Source organism: Passer domesticus, chromosome 11 (assembly GCF_036417665.1).
Source record: "Passer domesticus isolate bPasDom1 chromosome 11, bPasDom1.hap1, whole genome shotgun sequence".
Taxonomy (NCBI): domain Eukaryota; kingdom Metazoa; phylum Chordata; class Aves; order Passeriformes; family Passeridae; genus Passer; species Passer domesticus.
The window spans coordinates 10,322,958-10,344,759 of record NC_087484.1 but is presented as its reverse complement, the minus strand read 5'-3'; the positions used below and the strand labels follow the sequence as shown (position 1 = coordinate 10,344,759).

General features: G+C 44.1%; 2 long non-coding RNA genes across 2 annotated transcripts in view; one reads left to right on the top strand and one right to left on the bottom strand.

Moving 5' to 3' along the window:
• LOC135278817 (uncharacterized) overlaps nt 1-21,802 on the bottom strand; it is a 104,999-nt gene that overhangs the window by 50,754 nt on the left and 32,443 nt on the right. The window contains exons 6-10 of the long non-coding RNA XR_010346216.1: nt 10,550-10,716; nt 8,872-9,008; nt 8,583-8,772; nt 3,615-3,830; nt 615-716 (exon numbers count right to left, since the gene is read on the bottom strand). This is a non-coding gene — a long non-coding RNA (uncharacterized LOC135278817). The remainder of the gene's footprint in view (nt 1-614; nt 717-3,614; nt 3,831-8,582; nt 8,773-8,871; nt 9,009-10,549; nt 10,717-21,802) is intronic.
• Nucleotides 11,259-21,126, top strand: LOC135278823 (uncharacterized). Its single transcript, XR_010346225.1, has 3 exons — nt 11,259-11,346; nt 13,704-13,810; nt 20,931-21,126. It is a non-coding gene; the product is annotated as an uncharacterized LOC135278823 (long non-coding RNA).

Below are 21,802 nucleotides of genomic sequence, written 5' to 3'. Positions count from 1 at the left end.
ATAGGTGATTAACTGCTTTTTAATAGTGGGATAACTAAGGCACAGGAAGAAGAATTAACTTGCTCAGTTGGCCAATAAATTATAAAGAAACAGGGTGAGATATCCTGAATCCCCATCAAGTACCCTCCAGATAACACTCTTGCTAATATAATCAATTAGAAACATTACATATCACCCATCTTCAAAGAATTTCAGAAATAGTGAACAGACATCATCAGTGTTAAGCCGCCCTGTGGATCTCAGTATCCCATTGCATCATCTGCTTTGATCATCTTTGCTCTGTGCCTATAACTCAAGTAATTAATAGTTACCATTCTAAGAGGAGTGAGATAATTGACTTATCTAGCAATCACTTCAGAAAGGTTATAATTAGAAATAGGTCTGCATTCTAAATATACACGTGCCTCTAGATGAGCTAGGCCAAATACCAGCTACACATGAAGCAACGCTGGCACTGAGGCCAGCACAGTCCAGGGGTTTGGGCCCCTGTCCTGCGTGCACAAAGCTCATGTGCACCACTCTGCTGCACCTCTCCCAGCCTGGACAAGGTTTCTTGCCAGCAACACATCACCCACACTATCACCACAGCCCAACGCCACAAGAACCTTCATGACCTTTCAGTCAAATCCCAGGAGCTGGAGTAGTTTTCTCTGTACTCTCGACAGCACAGACCTTCCATGGCTTGGTCAAACTCTCTTGGCTAAAGTCAGGGAATGCTGCAAAAGAATAGTAAAGTAAACCTGGCAATAAAAGAACATGGCTAAAATATAACTGCTTCAGCTTGATTTCCAGGTCATCAGTTCAATGATAAATGTGTAGGTGGTGCCTTCATAGAAAGTCATTAACAGTAGTTTCCTTCACATCCTGTGCTCCATAGCAGCCAAAAAAATTACTCAGCTATCCTATCTTCTATCTCACTAAAATAAATAAAACCAATTTTTTTAAAAAATTATCTGTGTCTCCACATGTTTCATGTAGATGGCAACAAGGCAGCCATGACATCCTCACTGACATTCAGTCATAGAATTTATGACAGGGAAAGATCAATTACATCTGAGCAAGCAATATTTCAGTCACCAAAAATAAAGCATTAAAAATTACCAAAGCCATCTCAAAGATCTTGAGTTATTACGAGAGAACCTGTGGTGGAAACGCAGAAAGCCTCACAGGTTATTACAGGCATCTGTTGGATGTTTCTACCCCACTTGGATTCCTTAGTGCATGTGTGTCATTTCAGTAGGTTTCCTGTAACTACATTTAATTTAGAGCAATGTTAAATGAGGAAAAAAAAAAACAAAGAAAAAAAATATCTGGCTGATTCTGCATGAAGCATTACTATTGACAACTGACACAGAAGGCAGAGCTGGAGAGGGAAAAAAGCTTGGAGCTACTGTTTGTCTCTCCTGAGATATAAAAGGTGTGTGAAGGCCTCAGAGCTCACGTGTTCCTCTACCTAGAAATCCAACATGCTTCAATATTAGTGTCTCTTTGTGTCAGTAGCAAAACACAAGAATGAGGGGCATTTTAGATTATTCCACCCTCCCTAACATTCCTCCTGCACAGCTCTAATTTGACTGTATTGATGTCTTCCTCAGAGGAGATAAAGTTGCCTTCCACAGAGAAATGCAAAGCAAAGGAACAAGACAGAAAGGACTATAATTAACAACGTCAGATATTTTTTCTACTCAGCAAGTAGGACTCAGTTCTGCAAGTTACTGTCTATACCTTTTCACCAAAGCACCTCTGATCTGCCTCCCACCGTTGGATTCAAAGCCAGTAAATAATGACTTTCCCACATAATCATTACACTTGGGGTTTTAACCAACTGAATACCAACCTCTACAATGAAAGCTCAGTTATGAGTGTGCGTATATGTCTGATTTCATACATTCCTGTTGTTTGACTCACATAGACAGTATTATGTGGCTGAAAGCTCCAGACTAGTGTTTGGGAGTATGTGGCAAGCCTGAATTGGTAAGATCCAAACCTAGGCATAGAGAACTTGCCTGTTAGAGTGTGTGCTTACAGCACAGTACAGGCTATGGCACAGCAACAAAGAGACATTAATTAGGCAGCACTGATCCCTCCATTCCTCTATACATCCCATGTTCTGAAATGTCAAATTCAGGGATAATTTTTTCCACCCCCACTCTGTCTTATGGGTACAATAGGTCATGGATAGCCACTGATGGCAGCTTATGAATTGTGGATGTGATAGTTTGGTTAGAAAGTGAGAAAACTAGAAAAGTTTTCCTAGAATTGGCTTGAGAGGCTTTAGGGAGTTAAAGATAAACAATAATAGTTCATTATAATAAACAACCTGTAGGTAGTGTTTTCTTACTGTGTTTTTTTTTGGGTTTTTTAAAAAATTGTTTATAAGAAGGGTGTATTGTTAATTAACTAATTAGGTGAAATGTATTTACTAAATGACTAATTAAATCTACCAAGATTAGAACAATTTATTAAAAAAACAGTTCCAAATATAGGGCACATTATTATATACCAATCAACCTTCTAATAAGTCTATATAATTTCTTACTCAATAATAACATATGAATATCTCTGCTGATAAATATGGCTCTTCTGAGGTGGTGTTTTGAAAGAGCAGTCTCCAAGACAGAACTAAAGATCACATTCACACTGTGTCACAAATTAGTGGCTTTCAATGTAACACTTTTCCTGAAAGCCTCTCTGCCCATCCCTTAACCTGGCGCAGAAACTAAGGACACAGCCACACAAGGTGCTCAGCAGCTTCTGTCTCAGTGAAGGTAGAATGAGTTTAAAGCACTTAGAATTGAGTCCTTAAAATAATTGTTTGACACAATAAACATAGTGATTGACCAAGCACATCCTAATGCCATCCTTGTACCTTCCCATATTACAATCACCACCATCAAAGAAGCTGTTTCAGTTGGTAACTGCAAGGTAATTTCAGTCTCCTGTACTGTACTCTGCTTCCAAAACATTAGGGAATAAGCCACCACCAATATTACAAATTAGATGGCAGCATACGTTAGGAATTTGCTGTAACTCCAGCCCTCAGTGACTAGCACAGCTTCAAGTGTAAACAAACAAAAGCTGCAATTTGTGCCAAATGTTTACTCTGATTTTAAATCAGGGTTAGCTTTGCCAGTACAAATTACGCCTCCCTTTGTCTTCAAGAAAGCTGGCCGTGGACTAGAGGAAGTTAGACAAATTTTTTATGCTAAATGAGCTGTCTGATTAGACAGATTTTTTTACCAGCTTTTACTTCTCCATCTATAACCAGGGTTTTACAGCATTTATTATATCACCCATCTTCCAACATTACTCAAACACAGATTTAGTCTGTGTGCTCACTAGAAGTTAGGAAGGGAGAGATTGATCTGCTGGTGCAAATGAGAGCATGAATGCCAGTGAATGAGATCAAACTACTGGGCATTTATTCACCCTATTAATGTAAGTCATGAAACTCCAATTCGAATTTGGGGTCATTAAAGCTTATGATTTTCTTGGCTGTATAAAAGCTGAGTATTCCAGATGAGATTGCAGCTCCCAAACAATTCCCAGCATGGAGGGACTAATGAACAGTGAAAAAAATCGCCAAAAACCAGACTGTTACTGGCTTTGCTTACCATAATAATGAAGAACTTCCTCATGGGATGCTGCTTTGCACAAGGGCTTGCACAGAGTGGGTTTGGAAGCCACAGGTGGGGACTCCCAATCCCAAACACGGGACTCCCAGTCAAGTGTGACTCTGAAGCTTTCCCATTGCCATCTCTATCGTGTTTCTCTTCCAGCTGCTCCATCTGGAGCTCTTCCTTGTTTTCGCCATCTGACATTTCAACAGCCTGAAAACAAGAAAAACAACTCCTCTAAACAACCAAAATGTTTGATCAGATCCTTTATATAAATGAAATGCTAGTGTATGCCAGGCATCTGAACTTGGTAAAAATAAATGAGTGCTTCAAACCCACTATTGTTCTCAAGGTCCCTGACCTTCAAAACATCATTCTATTCTATTTGTAAACAACACAGACATGACAGAACATGTGAATACCACTTCACCCTTTGGTAACAGTATCTATCCCAAGACCCCAAAGTGTTCTGCAAATATTAGCTAAGCCTCTCATGCCTCTAAAGATCTCCTACTCTTCAACAAATATTAGCTGAATCTCAACCTGCACCACTCAGCTCGTAGGAGACTAGTGCTGTTCTCCAAGTTCAGAAAGGTTGAATACACTGGTGAAGGTTATTCAAGAGTTTGTAAAGACTCAGGCAACAGAAATACAAATTTATAAGTCTTCTAAGTATGCCTGGACCTCTGGAAGTTTGTCCAGAACATCATCCAAACCCGTATGCTACTTCTGGCAACTCTAATATTAAACTTCAGACCCAAATCTAGACAAATCCAGATTTCATTTAAACAAGAGAAAACAACCAGGAAAACCAGAACACTTGTTTAAGCATTCATCTTCCCACTACCCTTTCAGGTCTCATAGTGATTTATGCTTTTGTACATACCCAGATAAACCAAGGCACAGGGGGCCTCAGCTTGCATTTAGCAAGGGACCAAGCAAGGCATGGAGGCTGGGAGGAGCACACACTGCCCCGTTCAGCACGCGGGGATGAACACAAGCTGAACTCACCCAGGTTTCAGGCAATGAGCAACTCAGCACAGCTGCACTGGTACAGCTGGACTGGTTCCTGACCACAGATGTAGGAGCACAAAGATAAGGCCATAGGAACTTCCATATGGTAAACAGTTCCCAGCAGGGCTCCCTGCAGACCATTCATTTCCAAGGCACAGAAATCGTGCTTAGCTTTGACTCATGTCTCGCTTTTGCATCTTTTGAAAAACTGGTTATGGACATTTATGTAATGGAGGTTTTCAACACATCTTGTTAAAGGGCATCACTCCAAGCTCTGGCTAAAACTGCAGCTTACATTGATTTTGATTCCCTCTGGATCACAGGGTAGGAACACCTTACCACTGTGTTGTCTTGGATCATCCAGACTTCCCAAGCAGCTCATCTACTTCAGTATTAACAAAAGAAACAGGTAACAACAAAGCTAGAAGTTCAAACCCTGCACACTTCAAAGTTGAAATACATTTAAAAAAAATCCAACTATGCTTTTATTTGCTATAAGATAACAATTTATTCCATTAGATTCCATTGAATCAGTTACCTTTCTAAAGAAGGGATACTACTCTCTATTAACATAGAATTGTAATCAGTCTAATACAATGCCCAGTCTATAATTATAGATAAAGTGTAAGGTTGGGGTTTTCCTCCAGAATTTTCTCTTCTATATTTTATGCTGTCTTCAATTGCATTTTAACCTAAGTTGAAAGCTGATTGACGATGACACAGGGGAAAGCAATGGTAACAGCAGTCAGTATGAGGTTAAAATTCTCCAGAGGTTACTTTTTTATTGGTCAGAAGGGGCCAGTCCACATGGGTGTTGGCTTTTGGCCTTTTTACAACATATTGTTGACTCTTGGAGTGCACTGTGACCATTACACCACACTAATAATGACTGCTCCCAGAGCCTTCTAAGCACTCCAGGAGCAAAAAGAGAAGATTGATGAACAGCTTCATGATAGCCTAAAAGTATGGTCTGGTTCCCCCAGTAAGGGTAAGTGTTTTTCCTACAGCGCATTTAACGCCATGCTGAGCAAAAAGTGAGAGCTTGGAGCCTGAACCAGCCAGACAAATTCAGGAGGAAAACAAACCTGCATCATTACCTTGGGGTTGGGTGGGAAGGCTCAACACAAGTGACAGATTGTTTCCCTGAATGCTTGCAGCCCAGGACTGGGTACATTTCCAGGGGTAGAACAGAAGTCCCCACTTCTAGCAGGAGAGGAACCATGTAGGTTTTGGTGGTGTGACTTACAGAATTGATCAAACTAGAACAGCCCATTCCAGGCTTCAAAACTGGGAAGAAACAAAAACCCAAGAGAGGCCTGACACCCACTTTCCTTATTCTGTGATTAAACTGCTAGAAGGAAGAGTTCTTCAATCAATAGAAGTGATTTTTCAATCAGCAGAACTGGCACAAAGGCCAAAAGGGTTGAGGAACACTTCTGCTCTTTGTAAGAATCCCGTAGGAGTCTCTCATCCAAGAGATCTGCTGGAGGTCCTGATCAGGCTGGTGGTGTGTGCTCACTTCCCAGGCACTGTTTCCTATTTTGGGGCTCTCCTTCCATCACTACACCACCAATGTCTTCAATCTGGGTATGTGTTTTAACAGTGCACCCTGAACATGGTTACCAACCTTCAGGCTCCCCAAGGCTTGAAAAGCTTCTGAGGCAATTCAGTGGGGAAGAGCCTCACAGTCCTGGAGAATTTCCTCTTCTTCAAAAGAAGGTTAGCAAAGTGAATCTGCCTCCTGTCTGAATAGGCTCCTCCAACTTTTCCCTGGCTAAAGAGCTGCTCTCTAACTTCTTAGCCAGTATAACAGCAAGTCTCCATCTACTTGTGCTGCCCTTCTGCAGATGGTATAGCAGAGTGCCCAGCTGGAATTACGCTGGCACAAGGCACAGGGAGAAGGACAGATAAGGTGGTTGCTCTATTGCCCTCCCTCACTGCATGGAGCCCCAGAGGCTCCCCTGTGTGACTCCCTGAGCTGAACTGGCTCGGCAGGCTCCAGACTTGCCAGGTGAGTCCCCCCACCCTCCCATGCCCACAGGTTACAACCAGCAGTGCCAAGAGTCCCCAGTACCATGAGCAGGTTCCCATTCCACAGAATACCCCAAAAATGTAAGCTAAGACACTCCCTGAAGTGCCCTGAAGCACCTTATGTTTAAGCAAAAAAGGAAAACAAAAGATAAAGGGGTGGCCTTAACAAAGGCATAGAGTTAATCCAAAAACCTGTTATTTTACTGCAGAGCAATGCACATCTTACCACCAATGCTGCCAGTGATGTTTGTGACAGACCAGTGGAGTCTCAACACACCTGATGTGTCTGGTGCTTCCCATGGCCATGTGTGCATTCAGAGAGAGCTTGGAGCTAGGAAACTTCATCTTTGATGTTGGGTATCAGGATGATCTGCTTTCAAAATGATGTCTTCATACCTATCCACTTATGTCACACCACAGACTGCTCTTGAAGCAAGAGCAATTGCATAACATTCTCATCTTCATTTTCCCGCTGTCCAGCCAGCCAGGAGGAGGTGACATCCCCTCTAACAACTTCTTTGCTTTGCAGCTCACTCCTACATATTTCAAAGGAGCTGCCAGAATTGCATTCTTTTCATAGAACCCCAGGGAAGTTCTAACCTCAAAATTAAGCAAAACAAAGTCCTTTGAATATTTTCCAATTAACCTAAGATTGACACTAACACTTTTCTCTTCATGTTTCCACTATTTGAGCAACTGGGTTTTTCCTGCATGTCCCGATTGTCAGGCCTTTTGGACCATCAAAGATCTAAGTTATTCCTTTCCCAAAGACTACTCTGGTTTTGAAACTCAGAGACCCTTTTCTGCTAAGTTCACTCTAGGTTGTGTCATTTAGTGGAAGAGATCAGAGAAGCCTCTCAGCAGCACAAACCCAGGGAAGATATCAAAGAAGAGACTGTGGCAGGTTTCTCTTACACTAGCAATGAGGGCAAGTTAACACTGCTGAAAGTCTTCAGGGTTGCATTCTGCTCCCAGTCTTACAGCATAAATATCCAGAGAAACTGATATGACAGAGAGTGAGTTCTGAGCGCCTAGAGCCAGCAGAGAGCATCATGGCAATGCCATAAAAAATGCCAGCATTCAGGCAAGAGGCTGGAGGTAGCAGGCATGGTCCCATTCTGGGGCTTGCAGCAGCATGTTGGCCTTCAGGAGCCTGCAGGCACCATGGCTCATTAGCCAAACTTCCTCTGAGTTAATGGTGATGCTGAAACACAGGAACCCTCTCATTTGGCTAAAAAAGCAGTTCTGCCAGCAGATTTGCAGGCAGCTTCTGTGCAGCCTGGAACAGAGGGAGGAGAAGGCTCCCAACACAAGAGCAGCACTGCCCACAGACACACAGCATGCAGGGAGCAGCCAGCACTTTACAGACAAACTATTTATGCCCTTTGTTGCTCATTGTTGTCTAGGTAAGACACTTCTAAAAGCTGTTGGGCAGATCACTAACGTGTCCCAACTGCCCAGGTGGGGAGTTTCTGAGCACTTTCTGTCCATTAGCTTGCAAATGTCCCTCTGCAGAAGGTAAAATATTGTCACCCACACTTTACTCTTAGGAATAGCAAGGCACAGAGGGCCAAGTATCCCAGTTCTCTCTTCCAGCCTTCTAAACCATAAACAACAGTAATTCTTCCCACAGTTACTGGAAATGACAGGCTCCTTCAGAACTCGGGAAGCTGCCCCTTGCCTGGAACCAAGGAGCCAAAAGCAGTTGGAGGTAGCAGCCTGCAGCCTATGACATGGTTTTAAGCCTGAGAATGTTTCCTCCATCACACCTCTGGGGTCTTTTTTTGTACTCACAAAAACATTCTGTGCTTTGTATGCTCAAGGAGTTCACCTTCAATAAATAATCTGAACAAAGGGAGTTAGTGCTGGCACGGTTGCATGGGTTGCTTTAGGGACAGTTTGCAGCAATGTCAAACTCACCTTTGCTGGTGGCTGCTACCACTTGCTGGGAAGGAATCCAGACCCCAAAGGGAACACTCAGTAATATCAAGAGCCAAGAGCAATTTCGTCCCCATTAGTTAATATCAAATATAAAGGACACATTCCAGTACACAGCAAGTAGTCTTTGCCTCCTTGAAAGACAGTTGTGGAAGATGTGGGATTTAGGATCCTTAAATGACAAAACAGAAATACATGAAAAGAACATTTTTTTCAGACTAATTGCAGGATAGCATTGTTGAGACAGCATCAGTAGCTCTCAGATTATTACCTGGAAAAATCTTGTGTCAGAGGAATATTGCTGACCCAATCCAGAGAGCCTCGTGGGCAGTACTGATGAGAATGTTGAGCAAAGTGGCCAACAGCCTTCTTTCTGGTTTTAATAAAATGAGGTAACACTCCTTCTTCCTGTGTGGAAAACCAGAGAAAACAGCCGGTCATTCTGAAGGAAAAGCAGACTTCTTTGTGTTGGGTCAATGGACCAGCCTGAAGCTGTGCAGAGATTGTTGTTTAGTCTGCAGGTGTACTACAATAGGCTTCAGCAGCAAAGATGCTCCTTCCGAACACTGCAGTTTAGAGGATGAAGGAAAAGCTGCATTCACCTCACAGCCCTAGAGAAATTATTGCATCCCTATGATGTGACAAAAGGAATATGAAACCCAAAAAACAAAAGGAGATGTGGCAAAAGGAATATGAAACTTAGTAAAAGTTATAGAATTCTATGAGAACAGTGGTCAGCTTGCTTACAAGTGCAAGTTTCCAGCTGAGCTAGCCCAAAGCTGATGGCTTTCCATTAACTCCACAGGTTCAGTGGCACACAGCTGTGCTGCACCCCTGGAACCAGCCCTGGGACAGCACAGAGCCTGCCTTCACTTGGGCCAGGTCTGAAAAGAGAGGCAGGTAGAGGGCCATTAAAATATGGTGGATGTTCACAGAGCAGTGGTAAGGGATCCAGAAAATTCCTGTCTAACTTTGGCTCTCCCACAGATGCTCTGCATGGCCTTTTGAAAAAACATCTCCCTCACCTTCCTCTCCCTCCTCTTCTCTGCAGTCCTTTGTTTCTCCATGTGGAAAAAACTCAGGAATAAAAGACTTTTCCCCTCTACCATGAGCCAAATACACCAGTGGTAGCAAAGCATATAATGGAAGTTATACTGCCTAGAAGAGGCAGTAGTTCTCCCTTAAGGTCCCCACAACCACCACGTTCCTGCAACAGTTTCTAGTCCCTGGCAAAACCTGAACCAGAAAAACTTCACTGCTGAGTAAGTGCTAGTAGAAATAAGTAAACAGCCTTGCACTCTGTCGTATTCCCTGAAAGACTGAGCATGCCAGCAAAGGCAGCACAGACTCTCAGAGCAGTAAACAACCAAGCAGGCAGAGCAAACAAACATTTAAAACCCCATATGTCAGAAAACCTCTCTTTGGAATAAAGAGGTGAAAACAATTTCATCAGAAAGGAAGAAGTTTTCTCCCCTTCCTTTCTCCCCACTTCCTCAGCCCTTCCTTCCCTTGTTTACTTTGTTTCCCTGTTTCAAACCAAGTCAGAGAACCTTTGGTATTTGTGGAACTGGGCTCTTTCTGTTTAACTCCAGCTGTGCCCACAGCCCACATACTGGTTTTGTACAACTTGCCCAGTCTGACAAAGTGGTTTCTCAAGCTTGAAATAAAACCATAGTGATTTTTACACTACTAAAATGAATGGCCCTTGACAGGACCAGCAATTATCTATGAATTCCAAAGAAAAGGCTTGTTGCATGGCACAGCAACGTGCTCCACACAGCACTGTGGCAGGGGGATGCAGGGGCTTTCTGGGCTTTTGCTCTGGCATTTCAGCCTCTTTTGAAATATGACAACACTGAGAGCTCCAAGGTAAAAAAGCCCAAAAAAACAAAGAAGGTACCCCCAAGACTCCAAAGATCCCACAGGAAAACAGCTCAGAGGATTTTTACCTGTCACAGATGTGGGGTTGGAAGGAGCTCTTTGCCAGACTCCGGCCAAGGAAAAAGCAGCATCTGAATTCAGAGGAAAAACCCTTGCCAGCAACACCAACCATGAGGCTCCTGGTGGGAAAGGGGATCCTGTGGTGGTCCTGTGGTTCTTTCTTCATGGGGAATACCTGCATCCATGGACCCAGAGATGAAGCAGGCGGCAATTTGTTTCCATGTGTTTGATTTAGGAGCGGCTGCTTGGGGTCTAACACCCTGCTGTTATCAGAGAGGGTCTGTGGCCTGCAACTGTGTTATCAGGTATCAGAGAGCCCCCTTGGGCAGGGACTGGGGGAACAGATGCTGACCTCAGCCAGGCAGCAGGAAAACAAACCTCAGCACAAAAGGGCAGGATGCCACGAAATAAGACTCCTTGAGAAAGGAAACAGGCAGAAACCAAAGCTGAAATCTTGATGCTTCTAGGAGCCATGAAGAGGGATAACTGAAGAGGATGAGTGCTGGCCAGCACAGGGTTGCACAAGGACAGGCTGAGGGTCTGAGCAGCGCCAGCAGCCTGGGCCAGCTGGGGAAGGAGCAGCAACACCTCTGCTGCAAGCAAGGGCTGCTTCCAGGGCGGCAAGCAAAACCTATGAGTGCCAGCCACACTGCTGCTTTCTGTTTGTCTGCTCACTGAGGTCTGGCAGACAGACTCTCCCTTCCCTGTGAGCCTGGTCAGTGCCCAGCACAGCACCAAGAGCCTCTCAGTCCTGCTAGAAGGGAGAGAACAAACCTTTGCCTGGGATGAGACCCACACAGGGAAGGTAGGTGGCCAGCCTGTCCTGCTTTCATGTCTTTTCAGACTGAACATTTTGGAAGGAAAGTTTGCCTCAGATTGAGCCTCTGTCTGGGATTAATTCAGCTCAAATTTGTAGTCACTGCAGGCAGCGGGGAAGCTGTAATAGCTATTAGAGAATAAGCCAAAGGAGTCAAAGCAAGCAGGGACAAAGAATAGTCCTTGCCCTCCCCTCAAAACAGAGAGTAGGCACAGGGATCCAAATTAAAAAGCAACTACTGGTGGCCAGTGCTAGCGAGTCACTGTGGGCTGGCCAGCAGCAGGACAGCCGCCTGGCCAGAGCCTGGCTGCCAGCAAGCAGCTTGGCACAGGAGTGTGGCACACCCTGCTCTGGCCAGGCCCAGCCAAGCAGCCCAGAGCTGACTGGGAAGGCCAGTGGAGCTGGGAGCTGCTGTGAACTGCAACCAGGGGGAAAAGGGAGAGGAGTCCTCCCCACTGCTGCTCTGCCAGAGGGAAGCAGCCAGCTCACCTCCTGGTATTGCTGCTGGCCGGGTGCCTCCAAGCTGTTGGTATTGGTCATTCTCTGGTTGGGGGATCTGAGTGGCCAAGATACCCAGAAAGACCAAACTGCAGAAAGAAATGAGGCCATTGCACGGTGGAGAGAGGAAAAAATGCAGTGAGACAGGTCAGCAGCCAGCAGTGGCTCCCAGGACGGCTGAGATCCCGGCCGCCCTCGCAGGCATAGGCAGCGCTACCAGAACCTCAAGGAGGAGGCTGGAGGTGGTTTTTCCCATCTGCTCCCCCAGCCCCCGCACGGCATCGCCCTTCGGACGGGAGGTGGCAGCAGATGGCCACCGACAGCCCGGCCGGACCGCCAGCATCGCCGGGGGATGCAGCGCCGGTACCCGCGGGACAAACCCTCCGGGCTGCCGGGGGCTGGGCAGGGCCGGCAGGAGGTGCTCCCCAAGAGCATCCTTCCTCCCGGGATGCGCCGTCTCCCCATCCTGCCCGCTGGCTGCGAGCCCCCGTCCGATTCCACACACGCCACGCCCTGGAAGGGCTTTGCCACAAGTTGAATTGTTTTAAAAACAGCCTTTATCGAGAAAACAGATGGCAGCAACTAGGAAGCTGTGATTATTATTGATTAATGCAGGATTACAGTTGGCAATAGGAGATACTAGGAGCAGAAGTAATGAATATGGATATTAACCAGTGGAAGGCGGAGAAAATCATGGAGTAAAAGGAATCATAGAGTCATTCAGGTTGAAAAGGACCTCTGAGATCACCAAGTCCAACCTTGGAACTAATACTGCCAAGCCCACCACTGAACCATGGCCCTAAGCACCACACCTACAGTTTTCTTAAGAACAGTTCCAGGGAAAGAGGAAGACATGCTATCCAAGTCTCAACAGGCTCTCAACAGTCAAGAATTATGCTCAGATAACATAAGGATCCACAAATGTTTGGCCCCTGCATCATTCGTCAGCTTTCACCAGAATAAAACTCTTTCTGAAGTTAAAAAAAAAAATAACTGGAATTATTTTCCGGCAATCTGTAATTTCAATTTTCATCTTCCATTTTGAGAAAAACCAATGGGAAATCAGACCAGCCCAGCTGAAACAGGGAGTCCCAGAAACTTGTCCCCTCTGTATCCTTAGGGCTACCTTCCTCAGACCAATAAAACCTGAAAACCAGCTGGATTTTAAAGCTCCTACTAGTCATCTTTCCAGAACCACACAGGAAATTTGAGGATTTGGACACAGCACACTGAAACAAAGACAGAAAAGAGTACAGATACCAGTACAAGGAACGGATTGGGACACCCTGCAGAGCAAGCCCTACCTTTCATCCCTTTTCCAGAGCCTGGTGCCTGGGTCTCTCCAGTCTCTGTCCTCAGTCAGATGCCAGTGCCACACAGCCAACCTCCAGGCAGTGCACCACTGCTTTAACTGGCTTCTCTACCCCAAATGAAAATTGAACTTGAAAGCAGTGATCTCTGAAGTCATTCCCTCGACCCTTCTTTTTCATTTTCATGTGCCAGACCTCACTTCTGTCACCTGGTATCTGCCCTTCCATCAGGAGAGGTTCACACACAGCTGTCTGCCAGAAACAGCAAAAGACAAAAGCCAGCAGGCAGCTTTCATTTCCTCTGCCCAGAAAAAAAACCCCAAAAAACAACATACCTGCTTCCTAGGAGAGACCCTAGGAAATGTAATGGATTGTAGAGTGCAGTACTGAATGGGAACTCAAAAGGTCACTGATACCCAGTGTCTCAAGGCATGGTTATCTCCACTTAAAGAATTGCTGGTGTGGTTTTTGGGGAGTTGGGTTTGGGGTTTTTTAGCAGGTGAAGTGTGTGCATTTGTTTTGTTTATTCTTTTTCAGATCTCAAGGAAGGAAAATGATATAGCCTTGCCAGAAATCCATTAACTCCTCTTACCCTCAGAAAATACCATCGCATATCAAGGCTTGATCACATTTTCTGTCTCAAGGTAAGCTTAAGACTTTTAGCCCTATCCACAGTCAGTAGAAATGTTTTCTCTTAGCAGTATCTGTTTACACATTTAAAGGCTATTCACAATGCCCTGTCTCTCCACCTGCAGAAGAACCCTTCAGGTAGAGACCCCTTGATGGAACAGCAACTCACATCTGTTAAAATTTATTGGCTTTCACGGATCAGTTTAAACGTAACAAAGAGGGGGAAGCTGAGGGACAGATCTTGAACCCAGAAGCTATTCAGTACTAATGGAAGTCACATAATCCAAAAGTGTGGCTTATTCTGTTTGCTTCTTTTAAAAACCAGATGTAAAATCTGTTTACTGAAGACTGAATTGAAGTAGAAGAAGTAGACTTGCCTGTTTTACAGGTTACTATGGAGACATTTTTCCCTTCATTACTCTGTAAACAGACCATGCTGCACAGAAGTGAGAAGTTCTTATTTTTGGCCATTCAAAAATTGCCTGTGATTAGAGCATTTCACATGTTATGAACAAGTAAATATCTCTGGGTAATTCATTTTCTTAATCCCAAATTTGGCCAAGGGAAACTGAACTGACCAAGTGATGAATGTCAAAGATAAATATTTTACAGTATGACAATTTTACTTTTCAAGTCCCATCAGAGAATCAATGGCTTAGCTTGCTACTAAGTTCCTAAAACCTTTGATATTTTTCCCCAGAATAACAAAGGCAAATCCCATCAAGCATAAATAATCACAACCCTTTTTCCTCACGCATGTTTCTAAGAAATTATTGTGAATTACTGTGTACAGCATCAGGGTATGAGAATGACAGATATCAAAAATTGGCTCTCAATTCCCAATGGACCTCAGGTGACAAGTACTGTATTTTCTTTTAACATATTTTTTTTCTTTTAAATCATTACAGGTAAACTAACAGCTAAACTAAACAGGTAAATTAACATTTCCCTTCATCAACAGCATGGAAACACTGTTACCTATGGTCCATAGATCTCCAAAATTATGCCTTCATCCTTTTTTATTTCACCAGCACTCTCAAAATGCCCAAGACACAGCACCTGTCCATTTTGGCCCTTCACATAGCTTCCTCTGTACCTACTTTTTGACTCTTCTGTACAGTTTACAGAAACTGTAAAGGATTTTTATCTATTTCTATTGCTGAAACTTCAGTTTTCTTCTTTCTGTAAAGCTTCCCCAGAAATCTGAACTAGAAATAGGACAGGCAAAGCTGCAGCAATGGGTGAGGAGTGAAACCAAGTGAGAAAAGATAGCAAAAGATCAACAAGGTAGAAGCAGACAACCACTGTGAAGGTGGCTCTGGTGGGAAACTTACTTGAGTCAATCAAACCTGAGTCACAAGTCACGTATGGCCACATATGCATCATTCCTGTTGCACACATGGACAAGAGGAGAATTTCCTTTTGGAAAGACAGCCACAAACAGTGCTCCCACATAACCTGAGGACACTCGTGGCAAAGGAACACAAAGCCCAAGCACTCTTGGTCATCAGAAGCACTCAGATGACCAAGCAGGAACAGGACAGAGGAGGTCTCTGTTAGACTCCATGAGGACATGACACATACAAAGCAGACCTCTTGCTTTTTAAGACAGGGATAGCATCTGGGCAGACCTAAGTCATCTGAAATGAATCCTGCCAGGCTGAATCCACAAGCATTTGAGGTCTGAGTACTGCAGGTACTTCCCCAGCAGCAGACAGTGGCATCAGTGCCAACAGAGCCTTGTGCAGAACCTCACAGGTCTTGTCTGTCCTTGTCATGGGGCACCAAAGCACAGGAACAGAGAGGAGTGTAGCACAGCTTAAGGTCGCTGGTGAGGGAATGAGAGGATATAGGTTAAACCCAAAGAGAAGAATCTCCCCTAAAAAGAATCCTCCCTTCTTTTCCTCTCCAGATGCATAGAGTGTCTGCTGAGTTGTTTACTTTGCAAAACCAAAGTTATTCCAATGCTATTTTTTTAACATGGAAATATGGATGATTACCAGAAAAACAAATAATTGGGATGGAGCCCAGTTGGATATCATTAAGGCAACTAAGTGAGTGTGCCATGTGGAGGAGGAGAGGAGCTACAAAGTTAGGGATTGTCTGTTGTCACATTTAGGATAAACATGACAAGCAATAGCTGCTTGTCCTCCTGCTACTGAAGACAAACTAACCACTCACAGTCAGGAAAAAATTGACATCCAGGTTTTCTCAGAAAGAGGCTTAAGAATCTGAAATAGGAAGTTATTTGGAAATACTCCCTTTTCTACCCTTATTCATATAAGCACATAAACACACAAATTTATTTTTGAATTCCATCATGGTTTTCAGATTTTAAACTTATGCTAAGATACTTCCTTAAAATGCATTTTTATCTTCCTGGATTAAGTTTGGATTAGTCACCTCCTGGGGGAGATGAGATGTCTCTTGGTCTATTCAGCTCTCATGATGGAGATTACCCTCATTTTCACTAGCCACACAAAGCAAAAACTGCAGTAGCCTAAAGCTCAAAAATGAGACCCTGCCAGGTCAATTCTTACATTTTTAATGTAAGGATAACCCAGAAAGATGAGGCTGGGTCAAGGCTGGGATAAGCCTATTTTTTATCTCCATGTAAAGTACAGGGTTTCTCTGTGTGAGAACACATGAAATATTCTGGCCATCTGGAACTGAGAAAGGTCAAAGTCTACCTCATCTGCTCTCTGGTCCAGGTCTTTCTCCTGCCTAAAACCATTCTCTAAGAAAACAAACAAAAAAAGACTAGTTAACCAACAGGCTGTTTTTATTTTTCTCACACATTTGCCCATATCTGTCCCCATCTCAGATCGTCAGCACTATGGGTCAGGACACTGAAGTATTCACAAAGCAATATTGCAGATGTGAAAACCAATGAAACACAAGAGTCCAAGCCAGGTAATACACAGTGTCCTATGCCTTAGCTCTACCAAGAAGTATAGAGAAGTGTAATAAAGAAAGAAGCAGCAATGTCCAACAGACACATTAGTCTTATCTAAACATAATACTGTTGGGAAGCTGCAGTCATTTATGGAGTCAGGCATCCAGGGCTGAAGATTCCCGGATGGAAGAGTAGCCTTTGATCTACTGCCATTTTACCCTCCTACATCTCAGGATTCAAGGCTTTTGTGATCCTGCATCTGGAGCTACTGATACTGTTTCTGTCTCCAGTTCTCCACAGCCAAATACAGGTCAGCATTGAAAGAACTTCCACTCATAAGAAATTTTCACAGAAGTGTCTAAGAAAAACAGGTGTTAAGATCAAATACATTCACTCAATAACTTTTACTTCTGGCCACAGCACACAGCTGAGATTCTTCACACATCAGAGGTTCAGGGCACCAACAAATTGGCAGTTTTAGAAGTAACAAATAACATGGGTGTACAGAGTAGAACAGATGCTTGTGGTCTTCAGGGTGGGACTGACCAAAGAGAGCGATGAATAAGCAGCACTGTGAGCTCATGACTCAGATGCCATGTCTCTGCTGGCCCACAGCAACAGATTACTTGCCTCAAACCCAATTCTCTTCAGATGCAGTTTGTGTATTTTTCACTAAGGGCAGTACCCTGAGCACTGCAGGGAAGAAGAGACGAGGACATGCAGAGTCGACAGTGAGAAAACACTCTGAATTATTCATATCACTCAAATAGCAAAATTAAAATTAAACTACCTTTCATGACAATGGAGGATATGCTAACATTGAAGAAATTCCACAGCTACTTTTATGTGCTACACAGTGAACTAAAGCTGGAATGAAACACTTAATGGTTAAAAGGCTCACCTTTTTTTTTTTTACTTCTGTGGATAGATATAATTCTTGTTTTGCCTACATTTATATCAAGTCTTTACATAACTGCTGGCTCCATACCCGAGGCTATCTTCCTCAATCAAAATCTCTCCCATACTGGTAGCAGAAGAATAGACTGCTTCTAGCTTTTTAAGTTGTTAATAATGAACTTGCTCTTGTCTGATTCTCCTTGTCCCCTTCTCCCTGTGCGATACCTGCCTTGGTAAGTACATGGCTTTTGCATCAGTGTTCAAGTCAGTTTTCTGTACTTGCTTGGACGCCTGTCAGGGCCAGTTTTTGAGGTATGGTCTCCTTTTGATAGCTCCTGACAAGCTGTGCTAGAGGAGAGCTGGTTCCCGAAATACATTTCTCTCACACTTGTTTTTCAGGGTTCTCCACTCAACAGCGTGGTAACGAGAGGCACTCCAGACTGGGTTTAATGCTACCATATGCTAGACAGCATGAGAATCCATACTGCAGGAGAGCAGCCACTACATTTCCATGTTAACAGAAGCCTGATTGCAAATTGCATTTAGTCTCAACAGCTCAGTTCACTGCACACAGATGCCATGGGGGACTGTAAAGTTAGCAAGATGTGGGGGAGTATGGCTAAATTTTTCAAAAAGAGCCTTGGCTGATCTGATGCCACAGACATGTGAAGCTGATGCCACAGAAGAGAGCTGCTGCTGCATTTCTTTTGCCACAAATGAATAAGAATAATAATGTCATGAGCTGTTAGTCAAATTACACTCTTTCAAAGCTGGTGATTGTCTGCTGATATAAACAGCAGCATAGGCACTGTCAAATGCTGCTCTTATAACTTGACAGCCAGCATGAAAATTAAGTCAGAGAAGAGGAATTTACTCTTTCAAAATAGGCCAGCATGAGAGGAAATGAGTTTCCAGTCAGAGTGTGCAGTGTCTCCCTGGGCTGGCTGCAAAGGGTACCCCAGCTCTTACAGCAGACTTCTCATAACTGCAGGTACAACAAAACCAAATGAATGAACCGAAAGGAAAGACTTGCCCTGTTGGATCCTCTCAGAATGGGTACAGGAGAAGAACTCTCCTCCACTTGTGTATGACCAAACAAATCATCTTGATAGCTGCTGTCCAAGGCCTTTGCCACAAAAACACCCAGCTCAGCTCATCCTAATGGGCCTTCTAACAAGCACACCAAGCAGAGAGGCCAAACACTTCTCACTGCCTGGCCTGAGCCACAGGGGCACAGACTCAGGACAAGGTAAAGATGCCTGGCAATGTTTGTAGGGATGGTACAGAGGCGTGGTTTCACTATGCAAAGCTCCTAGGCCAGTACTAATGCACAGATAACTTGAGTACTTTTAAACATGACTTAGAACCGTGTACACCAGTGCACAAGCAGCATGTGTAAGCACAGCCCTTAAGCCATGGGATAAATGCTTTGCTTCACGTGAATCAGGGGAGGTCTTCTACTCTCTCCTCTTTCTCTCCCCCAAAAGCATCATACATTTCAGCTGCTTAGATCAGTATTGGTAAATGAAGTAGACAGTCTCTCTCAAGGTCTCTCTTCCAGTCTAGCTTGTCTACAAAGCATTCCCACATTCTTCAAGAAAAAGGAAAAGCTTTCCCCACCCCTACTGTATAGCCAGTCCATGAAATTTATTGTTAGTGAAGGTCACCAAGTCAAATACTGCAGCTGGGTCATTTTATAGACATTAAAAATCCCTGTAGCAATGAGAATGAAGATAAAAGTGATCTAAATCCTGCTCTTTAGGACATGAGCCAAATGTACACCATGGTCAGGAAGGAATTGCTCCCACACATGCATCACATAAGGGATTGCACTGCCTATCAGGTTCATAGTGGGGTTAATTTCTTCCCTGCTTCTCCCACCATGTGTTACCAGAAGCCACAGGAGCAGACAGGAGAGTGCTGTATACCCACACTTCTGTGGTTTCACAAAGGAGTGACCACCAGCCAGAAGACAAGGGGCTCCAGATTGCTCAGGCATGAAAGGAATTGCATGATTCCCTAAAGCCCTGCATCAGTGAGGTGGCAGCAGCTTCCATGCTCTGCGAGCTCCCTCGTGCAATTCCAGGAATCAAGTGCTATAGCTCAGCGGAATTGGCTTTACATTTCCAGGCAACAATGCCTCTGCCAGGCAAAAGGCATTTCTCAGACTCTCCCTCTAAATGCATTCCCAGGAATCAAGCTTCCAAATGAAGAGAGAGCAAGAGAAGAGCCATTTCCTCAGGACGTGTCCTAATAAACCCCAAACAACAACAAAAAAAATGTCATAGAGGAGCTCAGGATTTGAGACAACAAGAAAAACAGAAGTTCTCTCCAGGTCTGCTCAGACCACAGGACAGGGAGTAAAAACCTGTTTGCAGGGGCTTTCATGCCTAGGGAGCCAGGAGGTTTTCATGAGGAGTTAGGATGATCCATATAGGGCTACCAAATATCAAGCTTCCATAAAGAAGACTTCTTCCTACCCCAACAGGTAGGTTGAAGCTTCTTCAACCCCAGACCAACAGGAATTACTGGGAGAAGATATCCAAGTGCTCCAAGTTGTTGAACGATCAGCAAGAAGCTTTGTATGAGAAGAAATCCTCCTCAAGCAGGCCAGCTGCTGAGCTGGCTGGGAGTAAGCCATGGAGCTGGCTGCTTCTTGGGTGTCCCATGAAGCATAACAAATCCATTTAAGACCTGCAAAGTAGACATTAAAGCAGGGACCAGTTGGAATCAGCTGGAGCTGATTTACCCCATGAAGCTTGTTCCTTGGTTCCAGGCAACCATGCTTCATAACATGAAGGTAGAAAATCCCCATCCTTTTATGCAGTTCTCGGCTTTCATTTTTCGCTTCTTTTGTTATATGAATGGGTGGTTTAAGGTTTCTTTCCATTGCTTGGACTACTTTGTGAGGCCACTGACTCCTTTTTGCCCTCCAGCATGGATAGTCATGTTGTGTGCTGAGCAAGCCAAGGCCTACGGTGATCCAAATGCTGAGGGTGAGCAATACTGAGCTTAGTGGCCAGCTCTCATAGCCAGCCCTTTCACTGAGTCACACCTCATTACTCAGTCTTAATCACAGCTATCAGAGCTCTCACAAGGCACCCAGAAATATCAGTCATAGAATGGTTATGTCAAAGCATGGTTAATGACCATCTCATTCCAGCCCCTCTGCTGTGGGCAGGCAACCTCCCAGCAGATCAGGTTGCTCAGAGCCCCATCCAGACTGGTCTTGAACACCTCCAGGGATGGCAAGTCCACAGCCTTCCTGCCTCACCACCCATATAGCAAAGAATTTCTTCCTAATATCTAAACCTAATCCAAATCTACCCTCCATCTTGCAGCCATTCCCCCTTGCCCTTTTACTACATGCCTCAGAGTCCATGCTCTCCAGGGATTTTCACCCAAAGGAATAACAGCATTTCCAGGAACAACCCCTATCCTGAATTCCAGAGGCATGAAGGAAAATCAAGTGGATTCCTGAAGCTCATCAAAGAATTATTGCTCCAAGCAAAGTTGCAAAGCTGTAATGAACTCTCAGAGCGATTGTTTTCTTATGACTGTGAGCAGTTGAGATCAGTTTCCACTAGTGCTGTCTGTAGTATGGAGACCTACTTTAGTTTAGGCATTATCAATAAATAAAAAAACCTAAGAAGTCTAGTCCTAACCTCCACTGTGGAGATTCTCCTAGTTATGGGATCTGTCCTTATTTCCTGCCCTGAGCCATGCTTCCTCTCCTTTCTCCCACTCACCAGTCTCAGCTGTGTTTTTATCAGTCTCCCTCAGGCTTCTGCACAGGACTTTCCCTGAGACCTTGAATTGTTGCTGTAGGTTTTACAGGTTTGGTCTGAGCAGCTAAACCAGGGAGAGGAACCAGTGACCCTGGGGACTTCACTGTTCTTACCAGCCATAACTCTTGTTTCTGCCAGAACACAAGCCTACAGAAGAGCTTTCCTTACACTTAGGGAAGATGCATCTGACATGATCTAAAGGGGTGGGTTTTTAGTAACACATACACTAGAAAAGAGAGAACTGTGTAGCCCATATTAAATTTTTTGAAGCAAGATGTTCAGATATGTACTTTCCACACTTTGGAAAAAGGCACTGAAATCCAGTATTGTGGTTGAGAATATCTGCCAGGCCCTGGTAATGTCTATCTGATTGATATTTCCATTTCATAGAGCCTGAACCCACAATAACCACCTTCAGCTGAGAG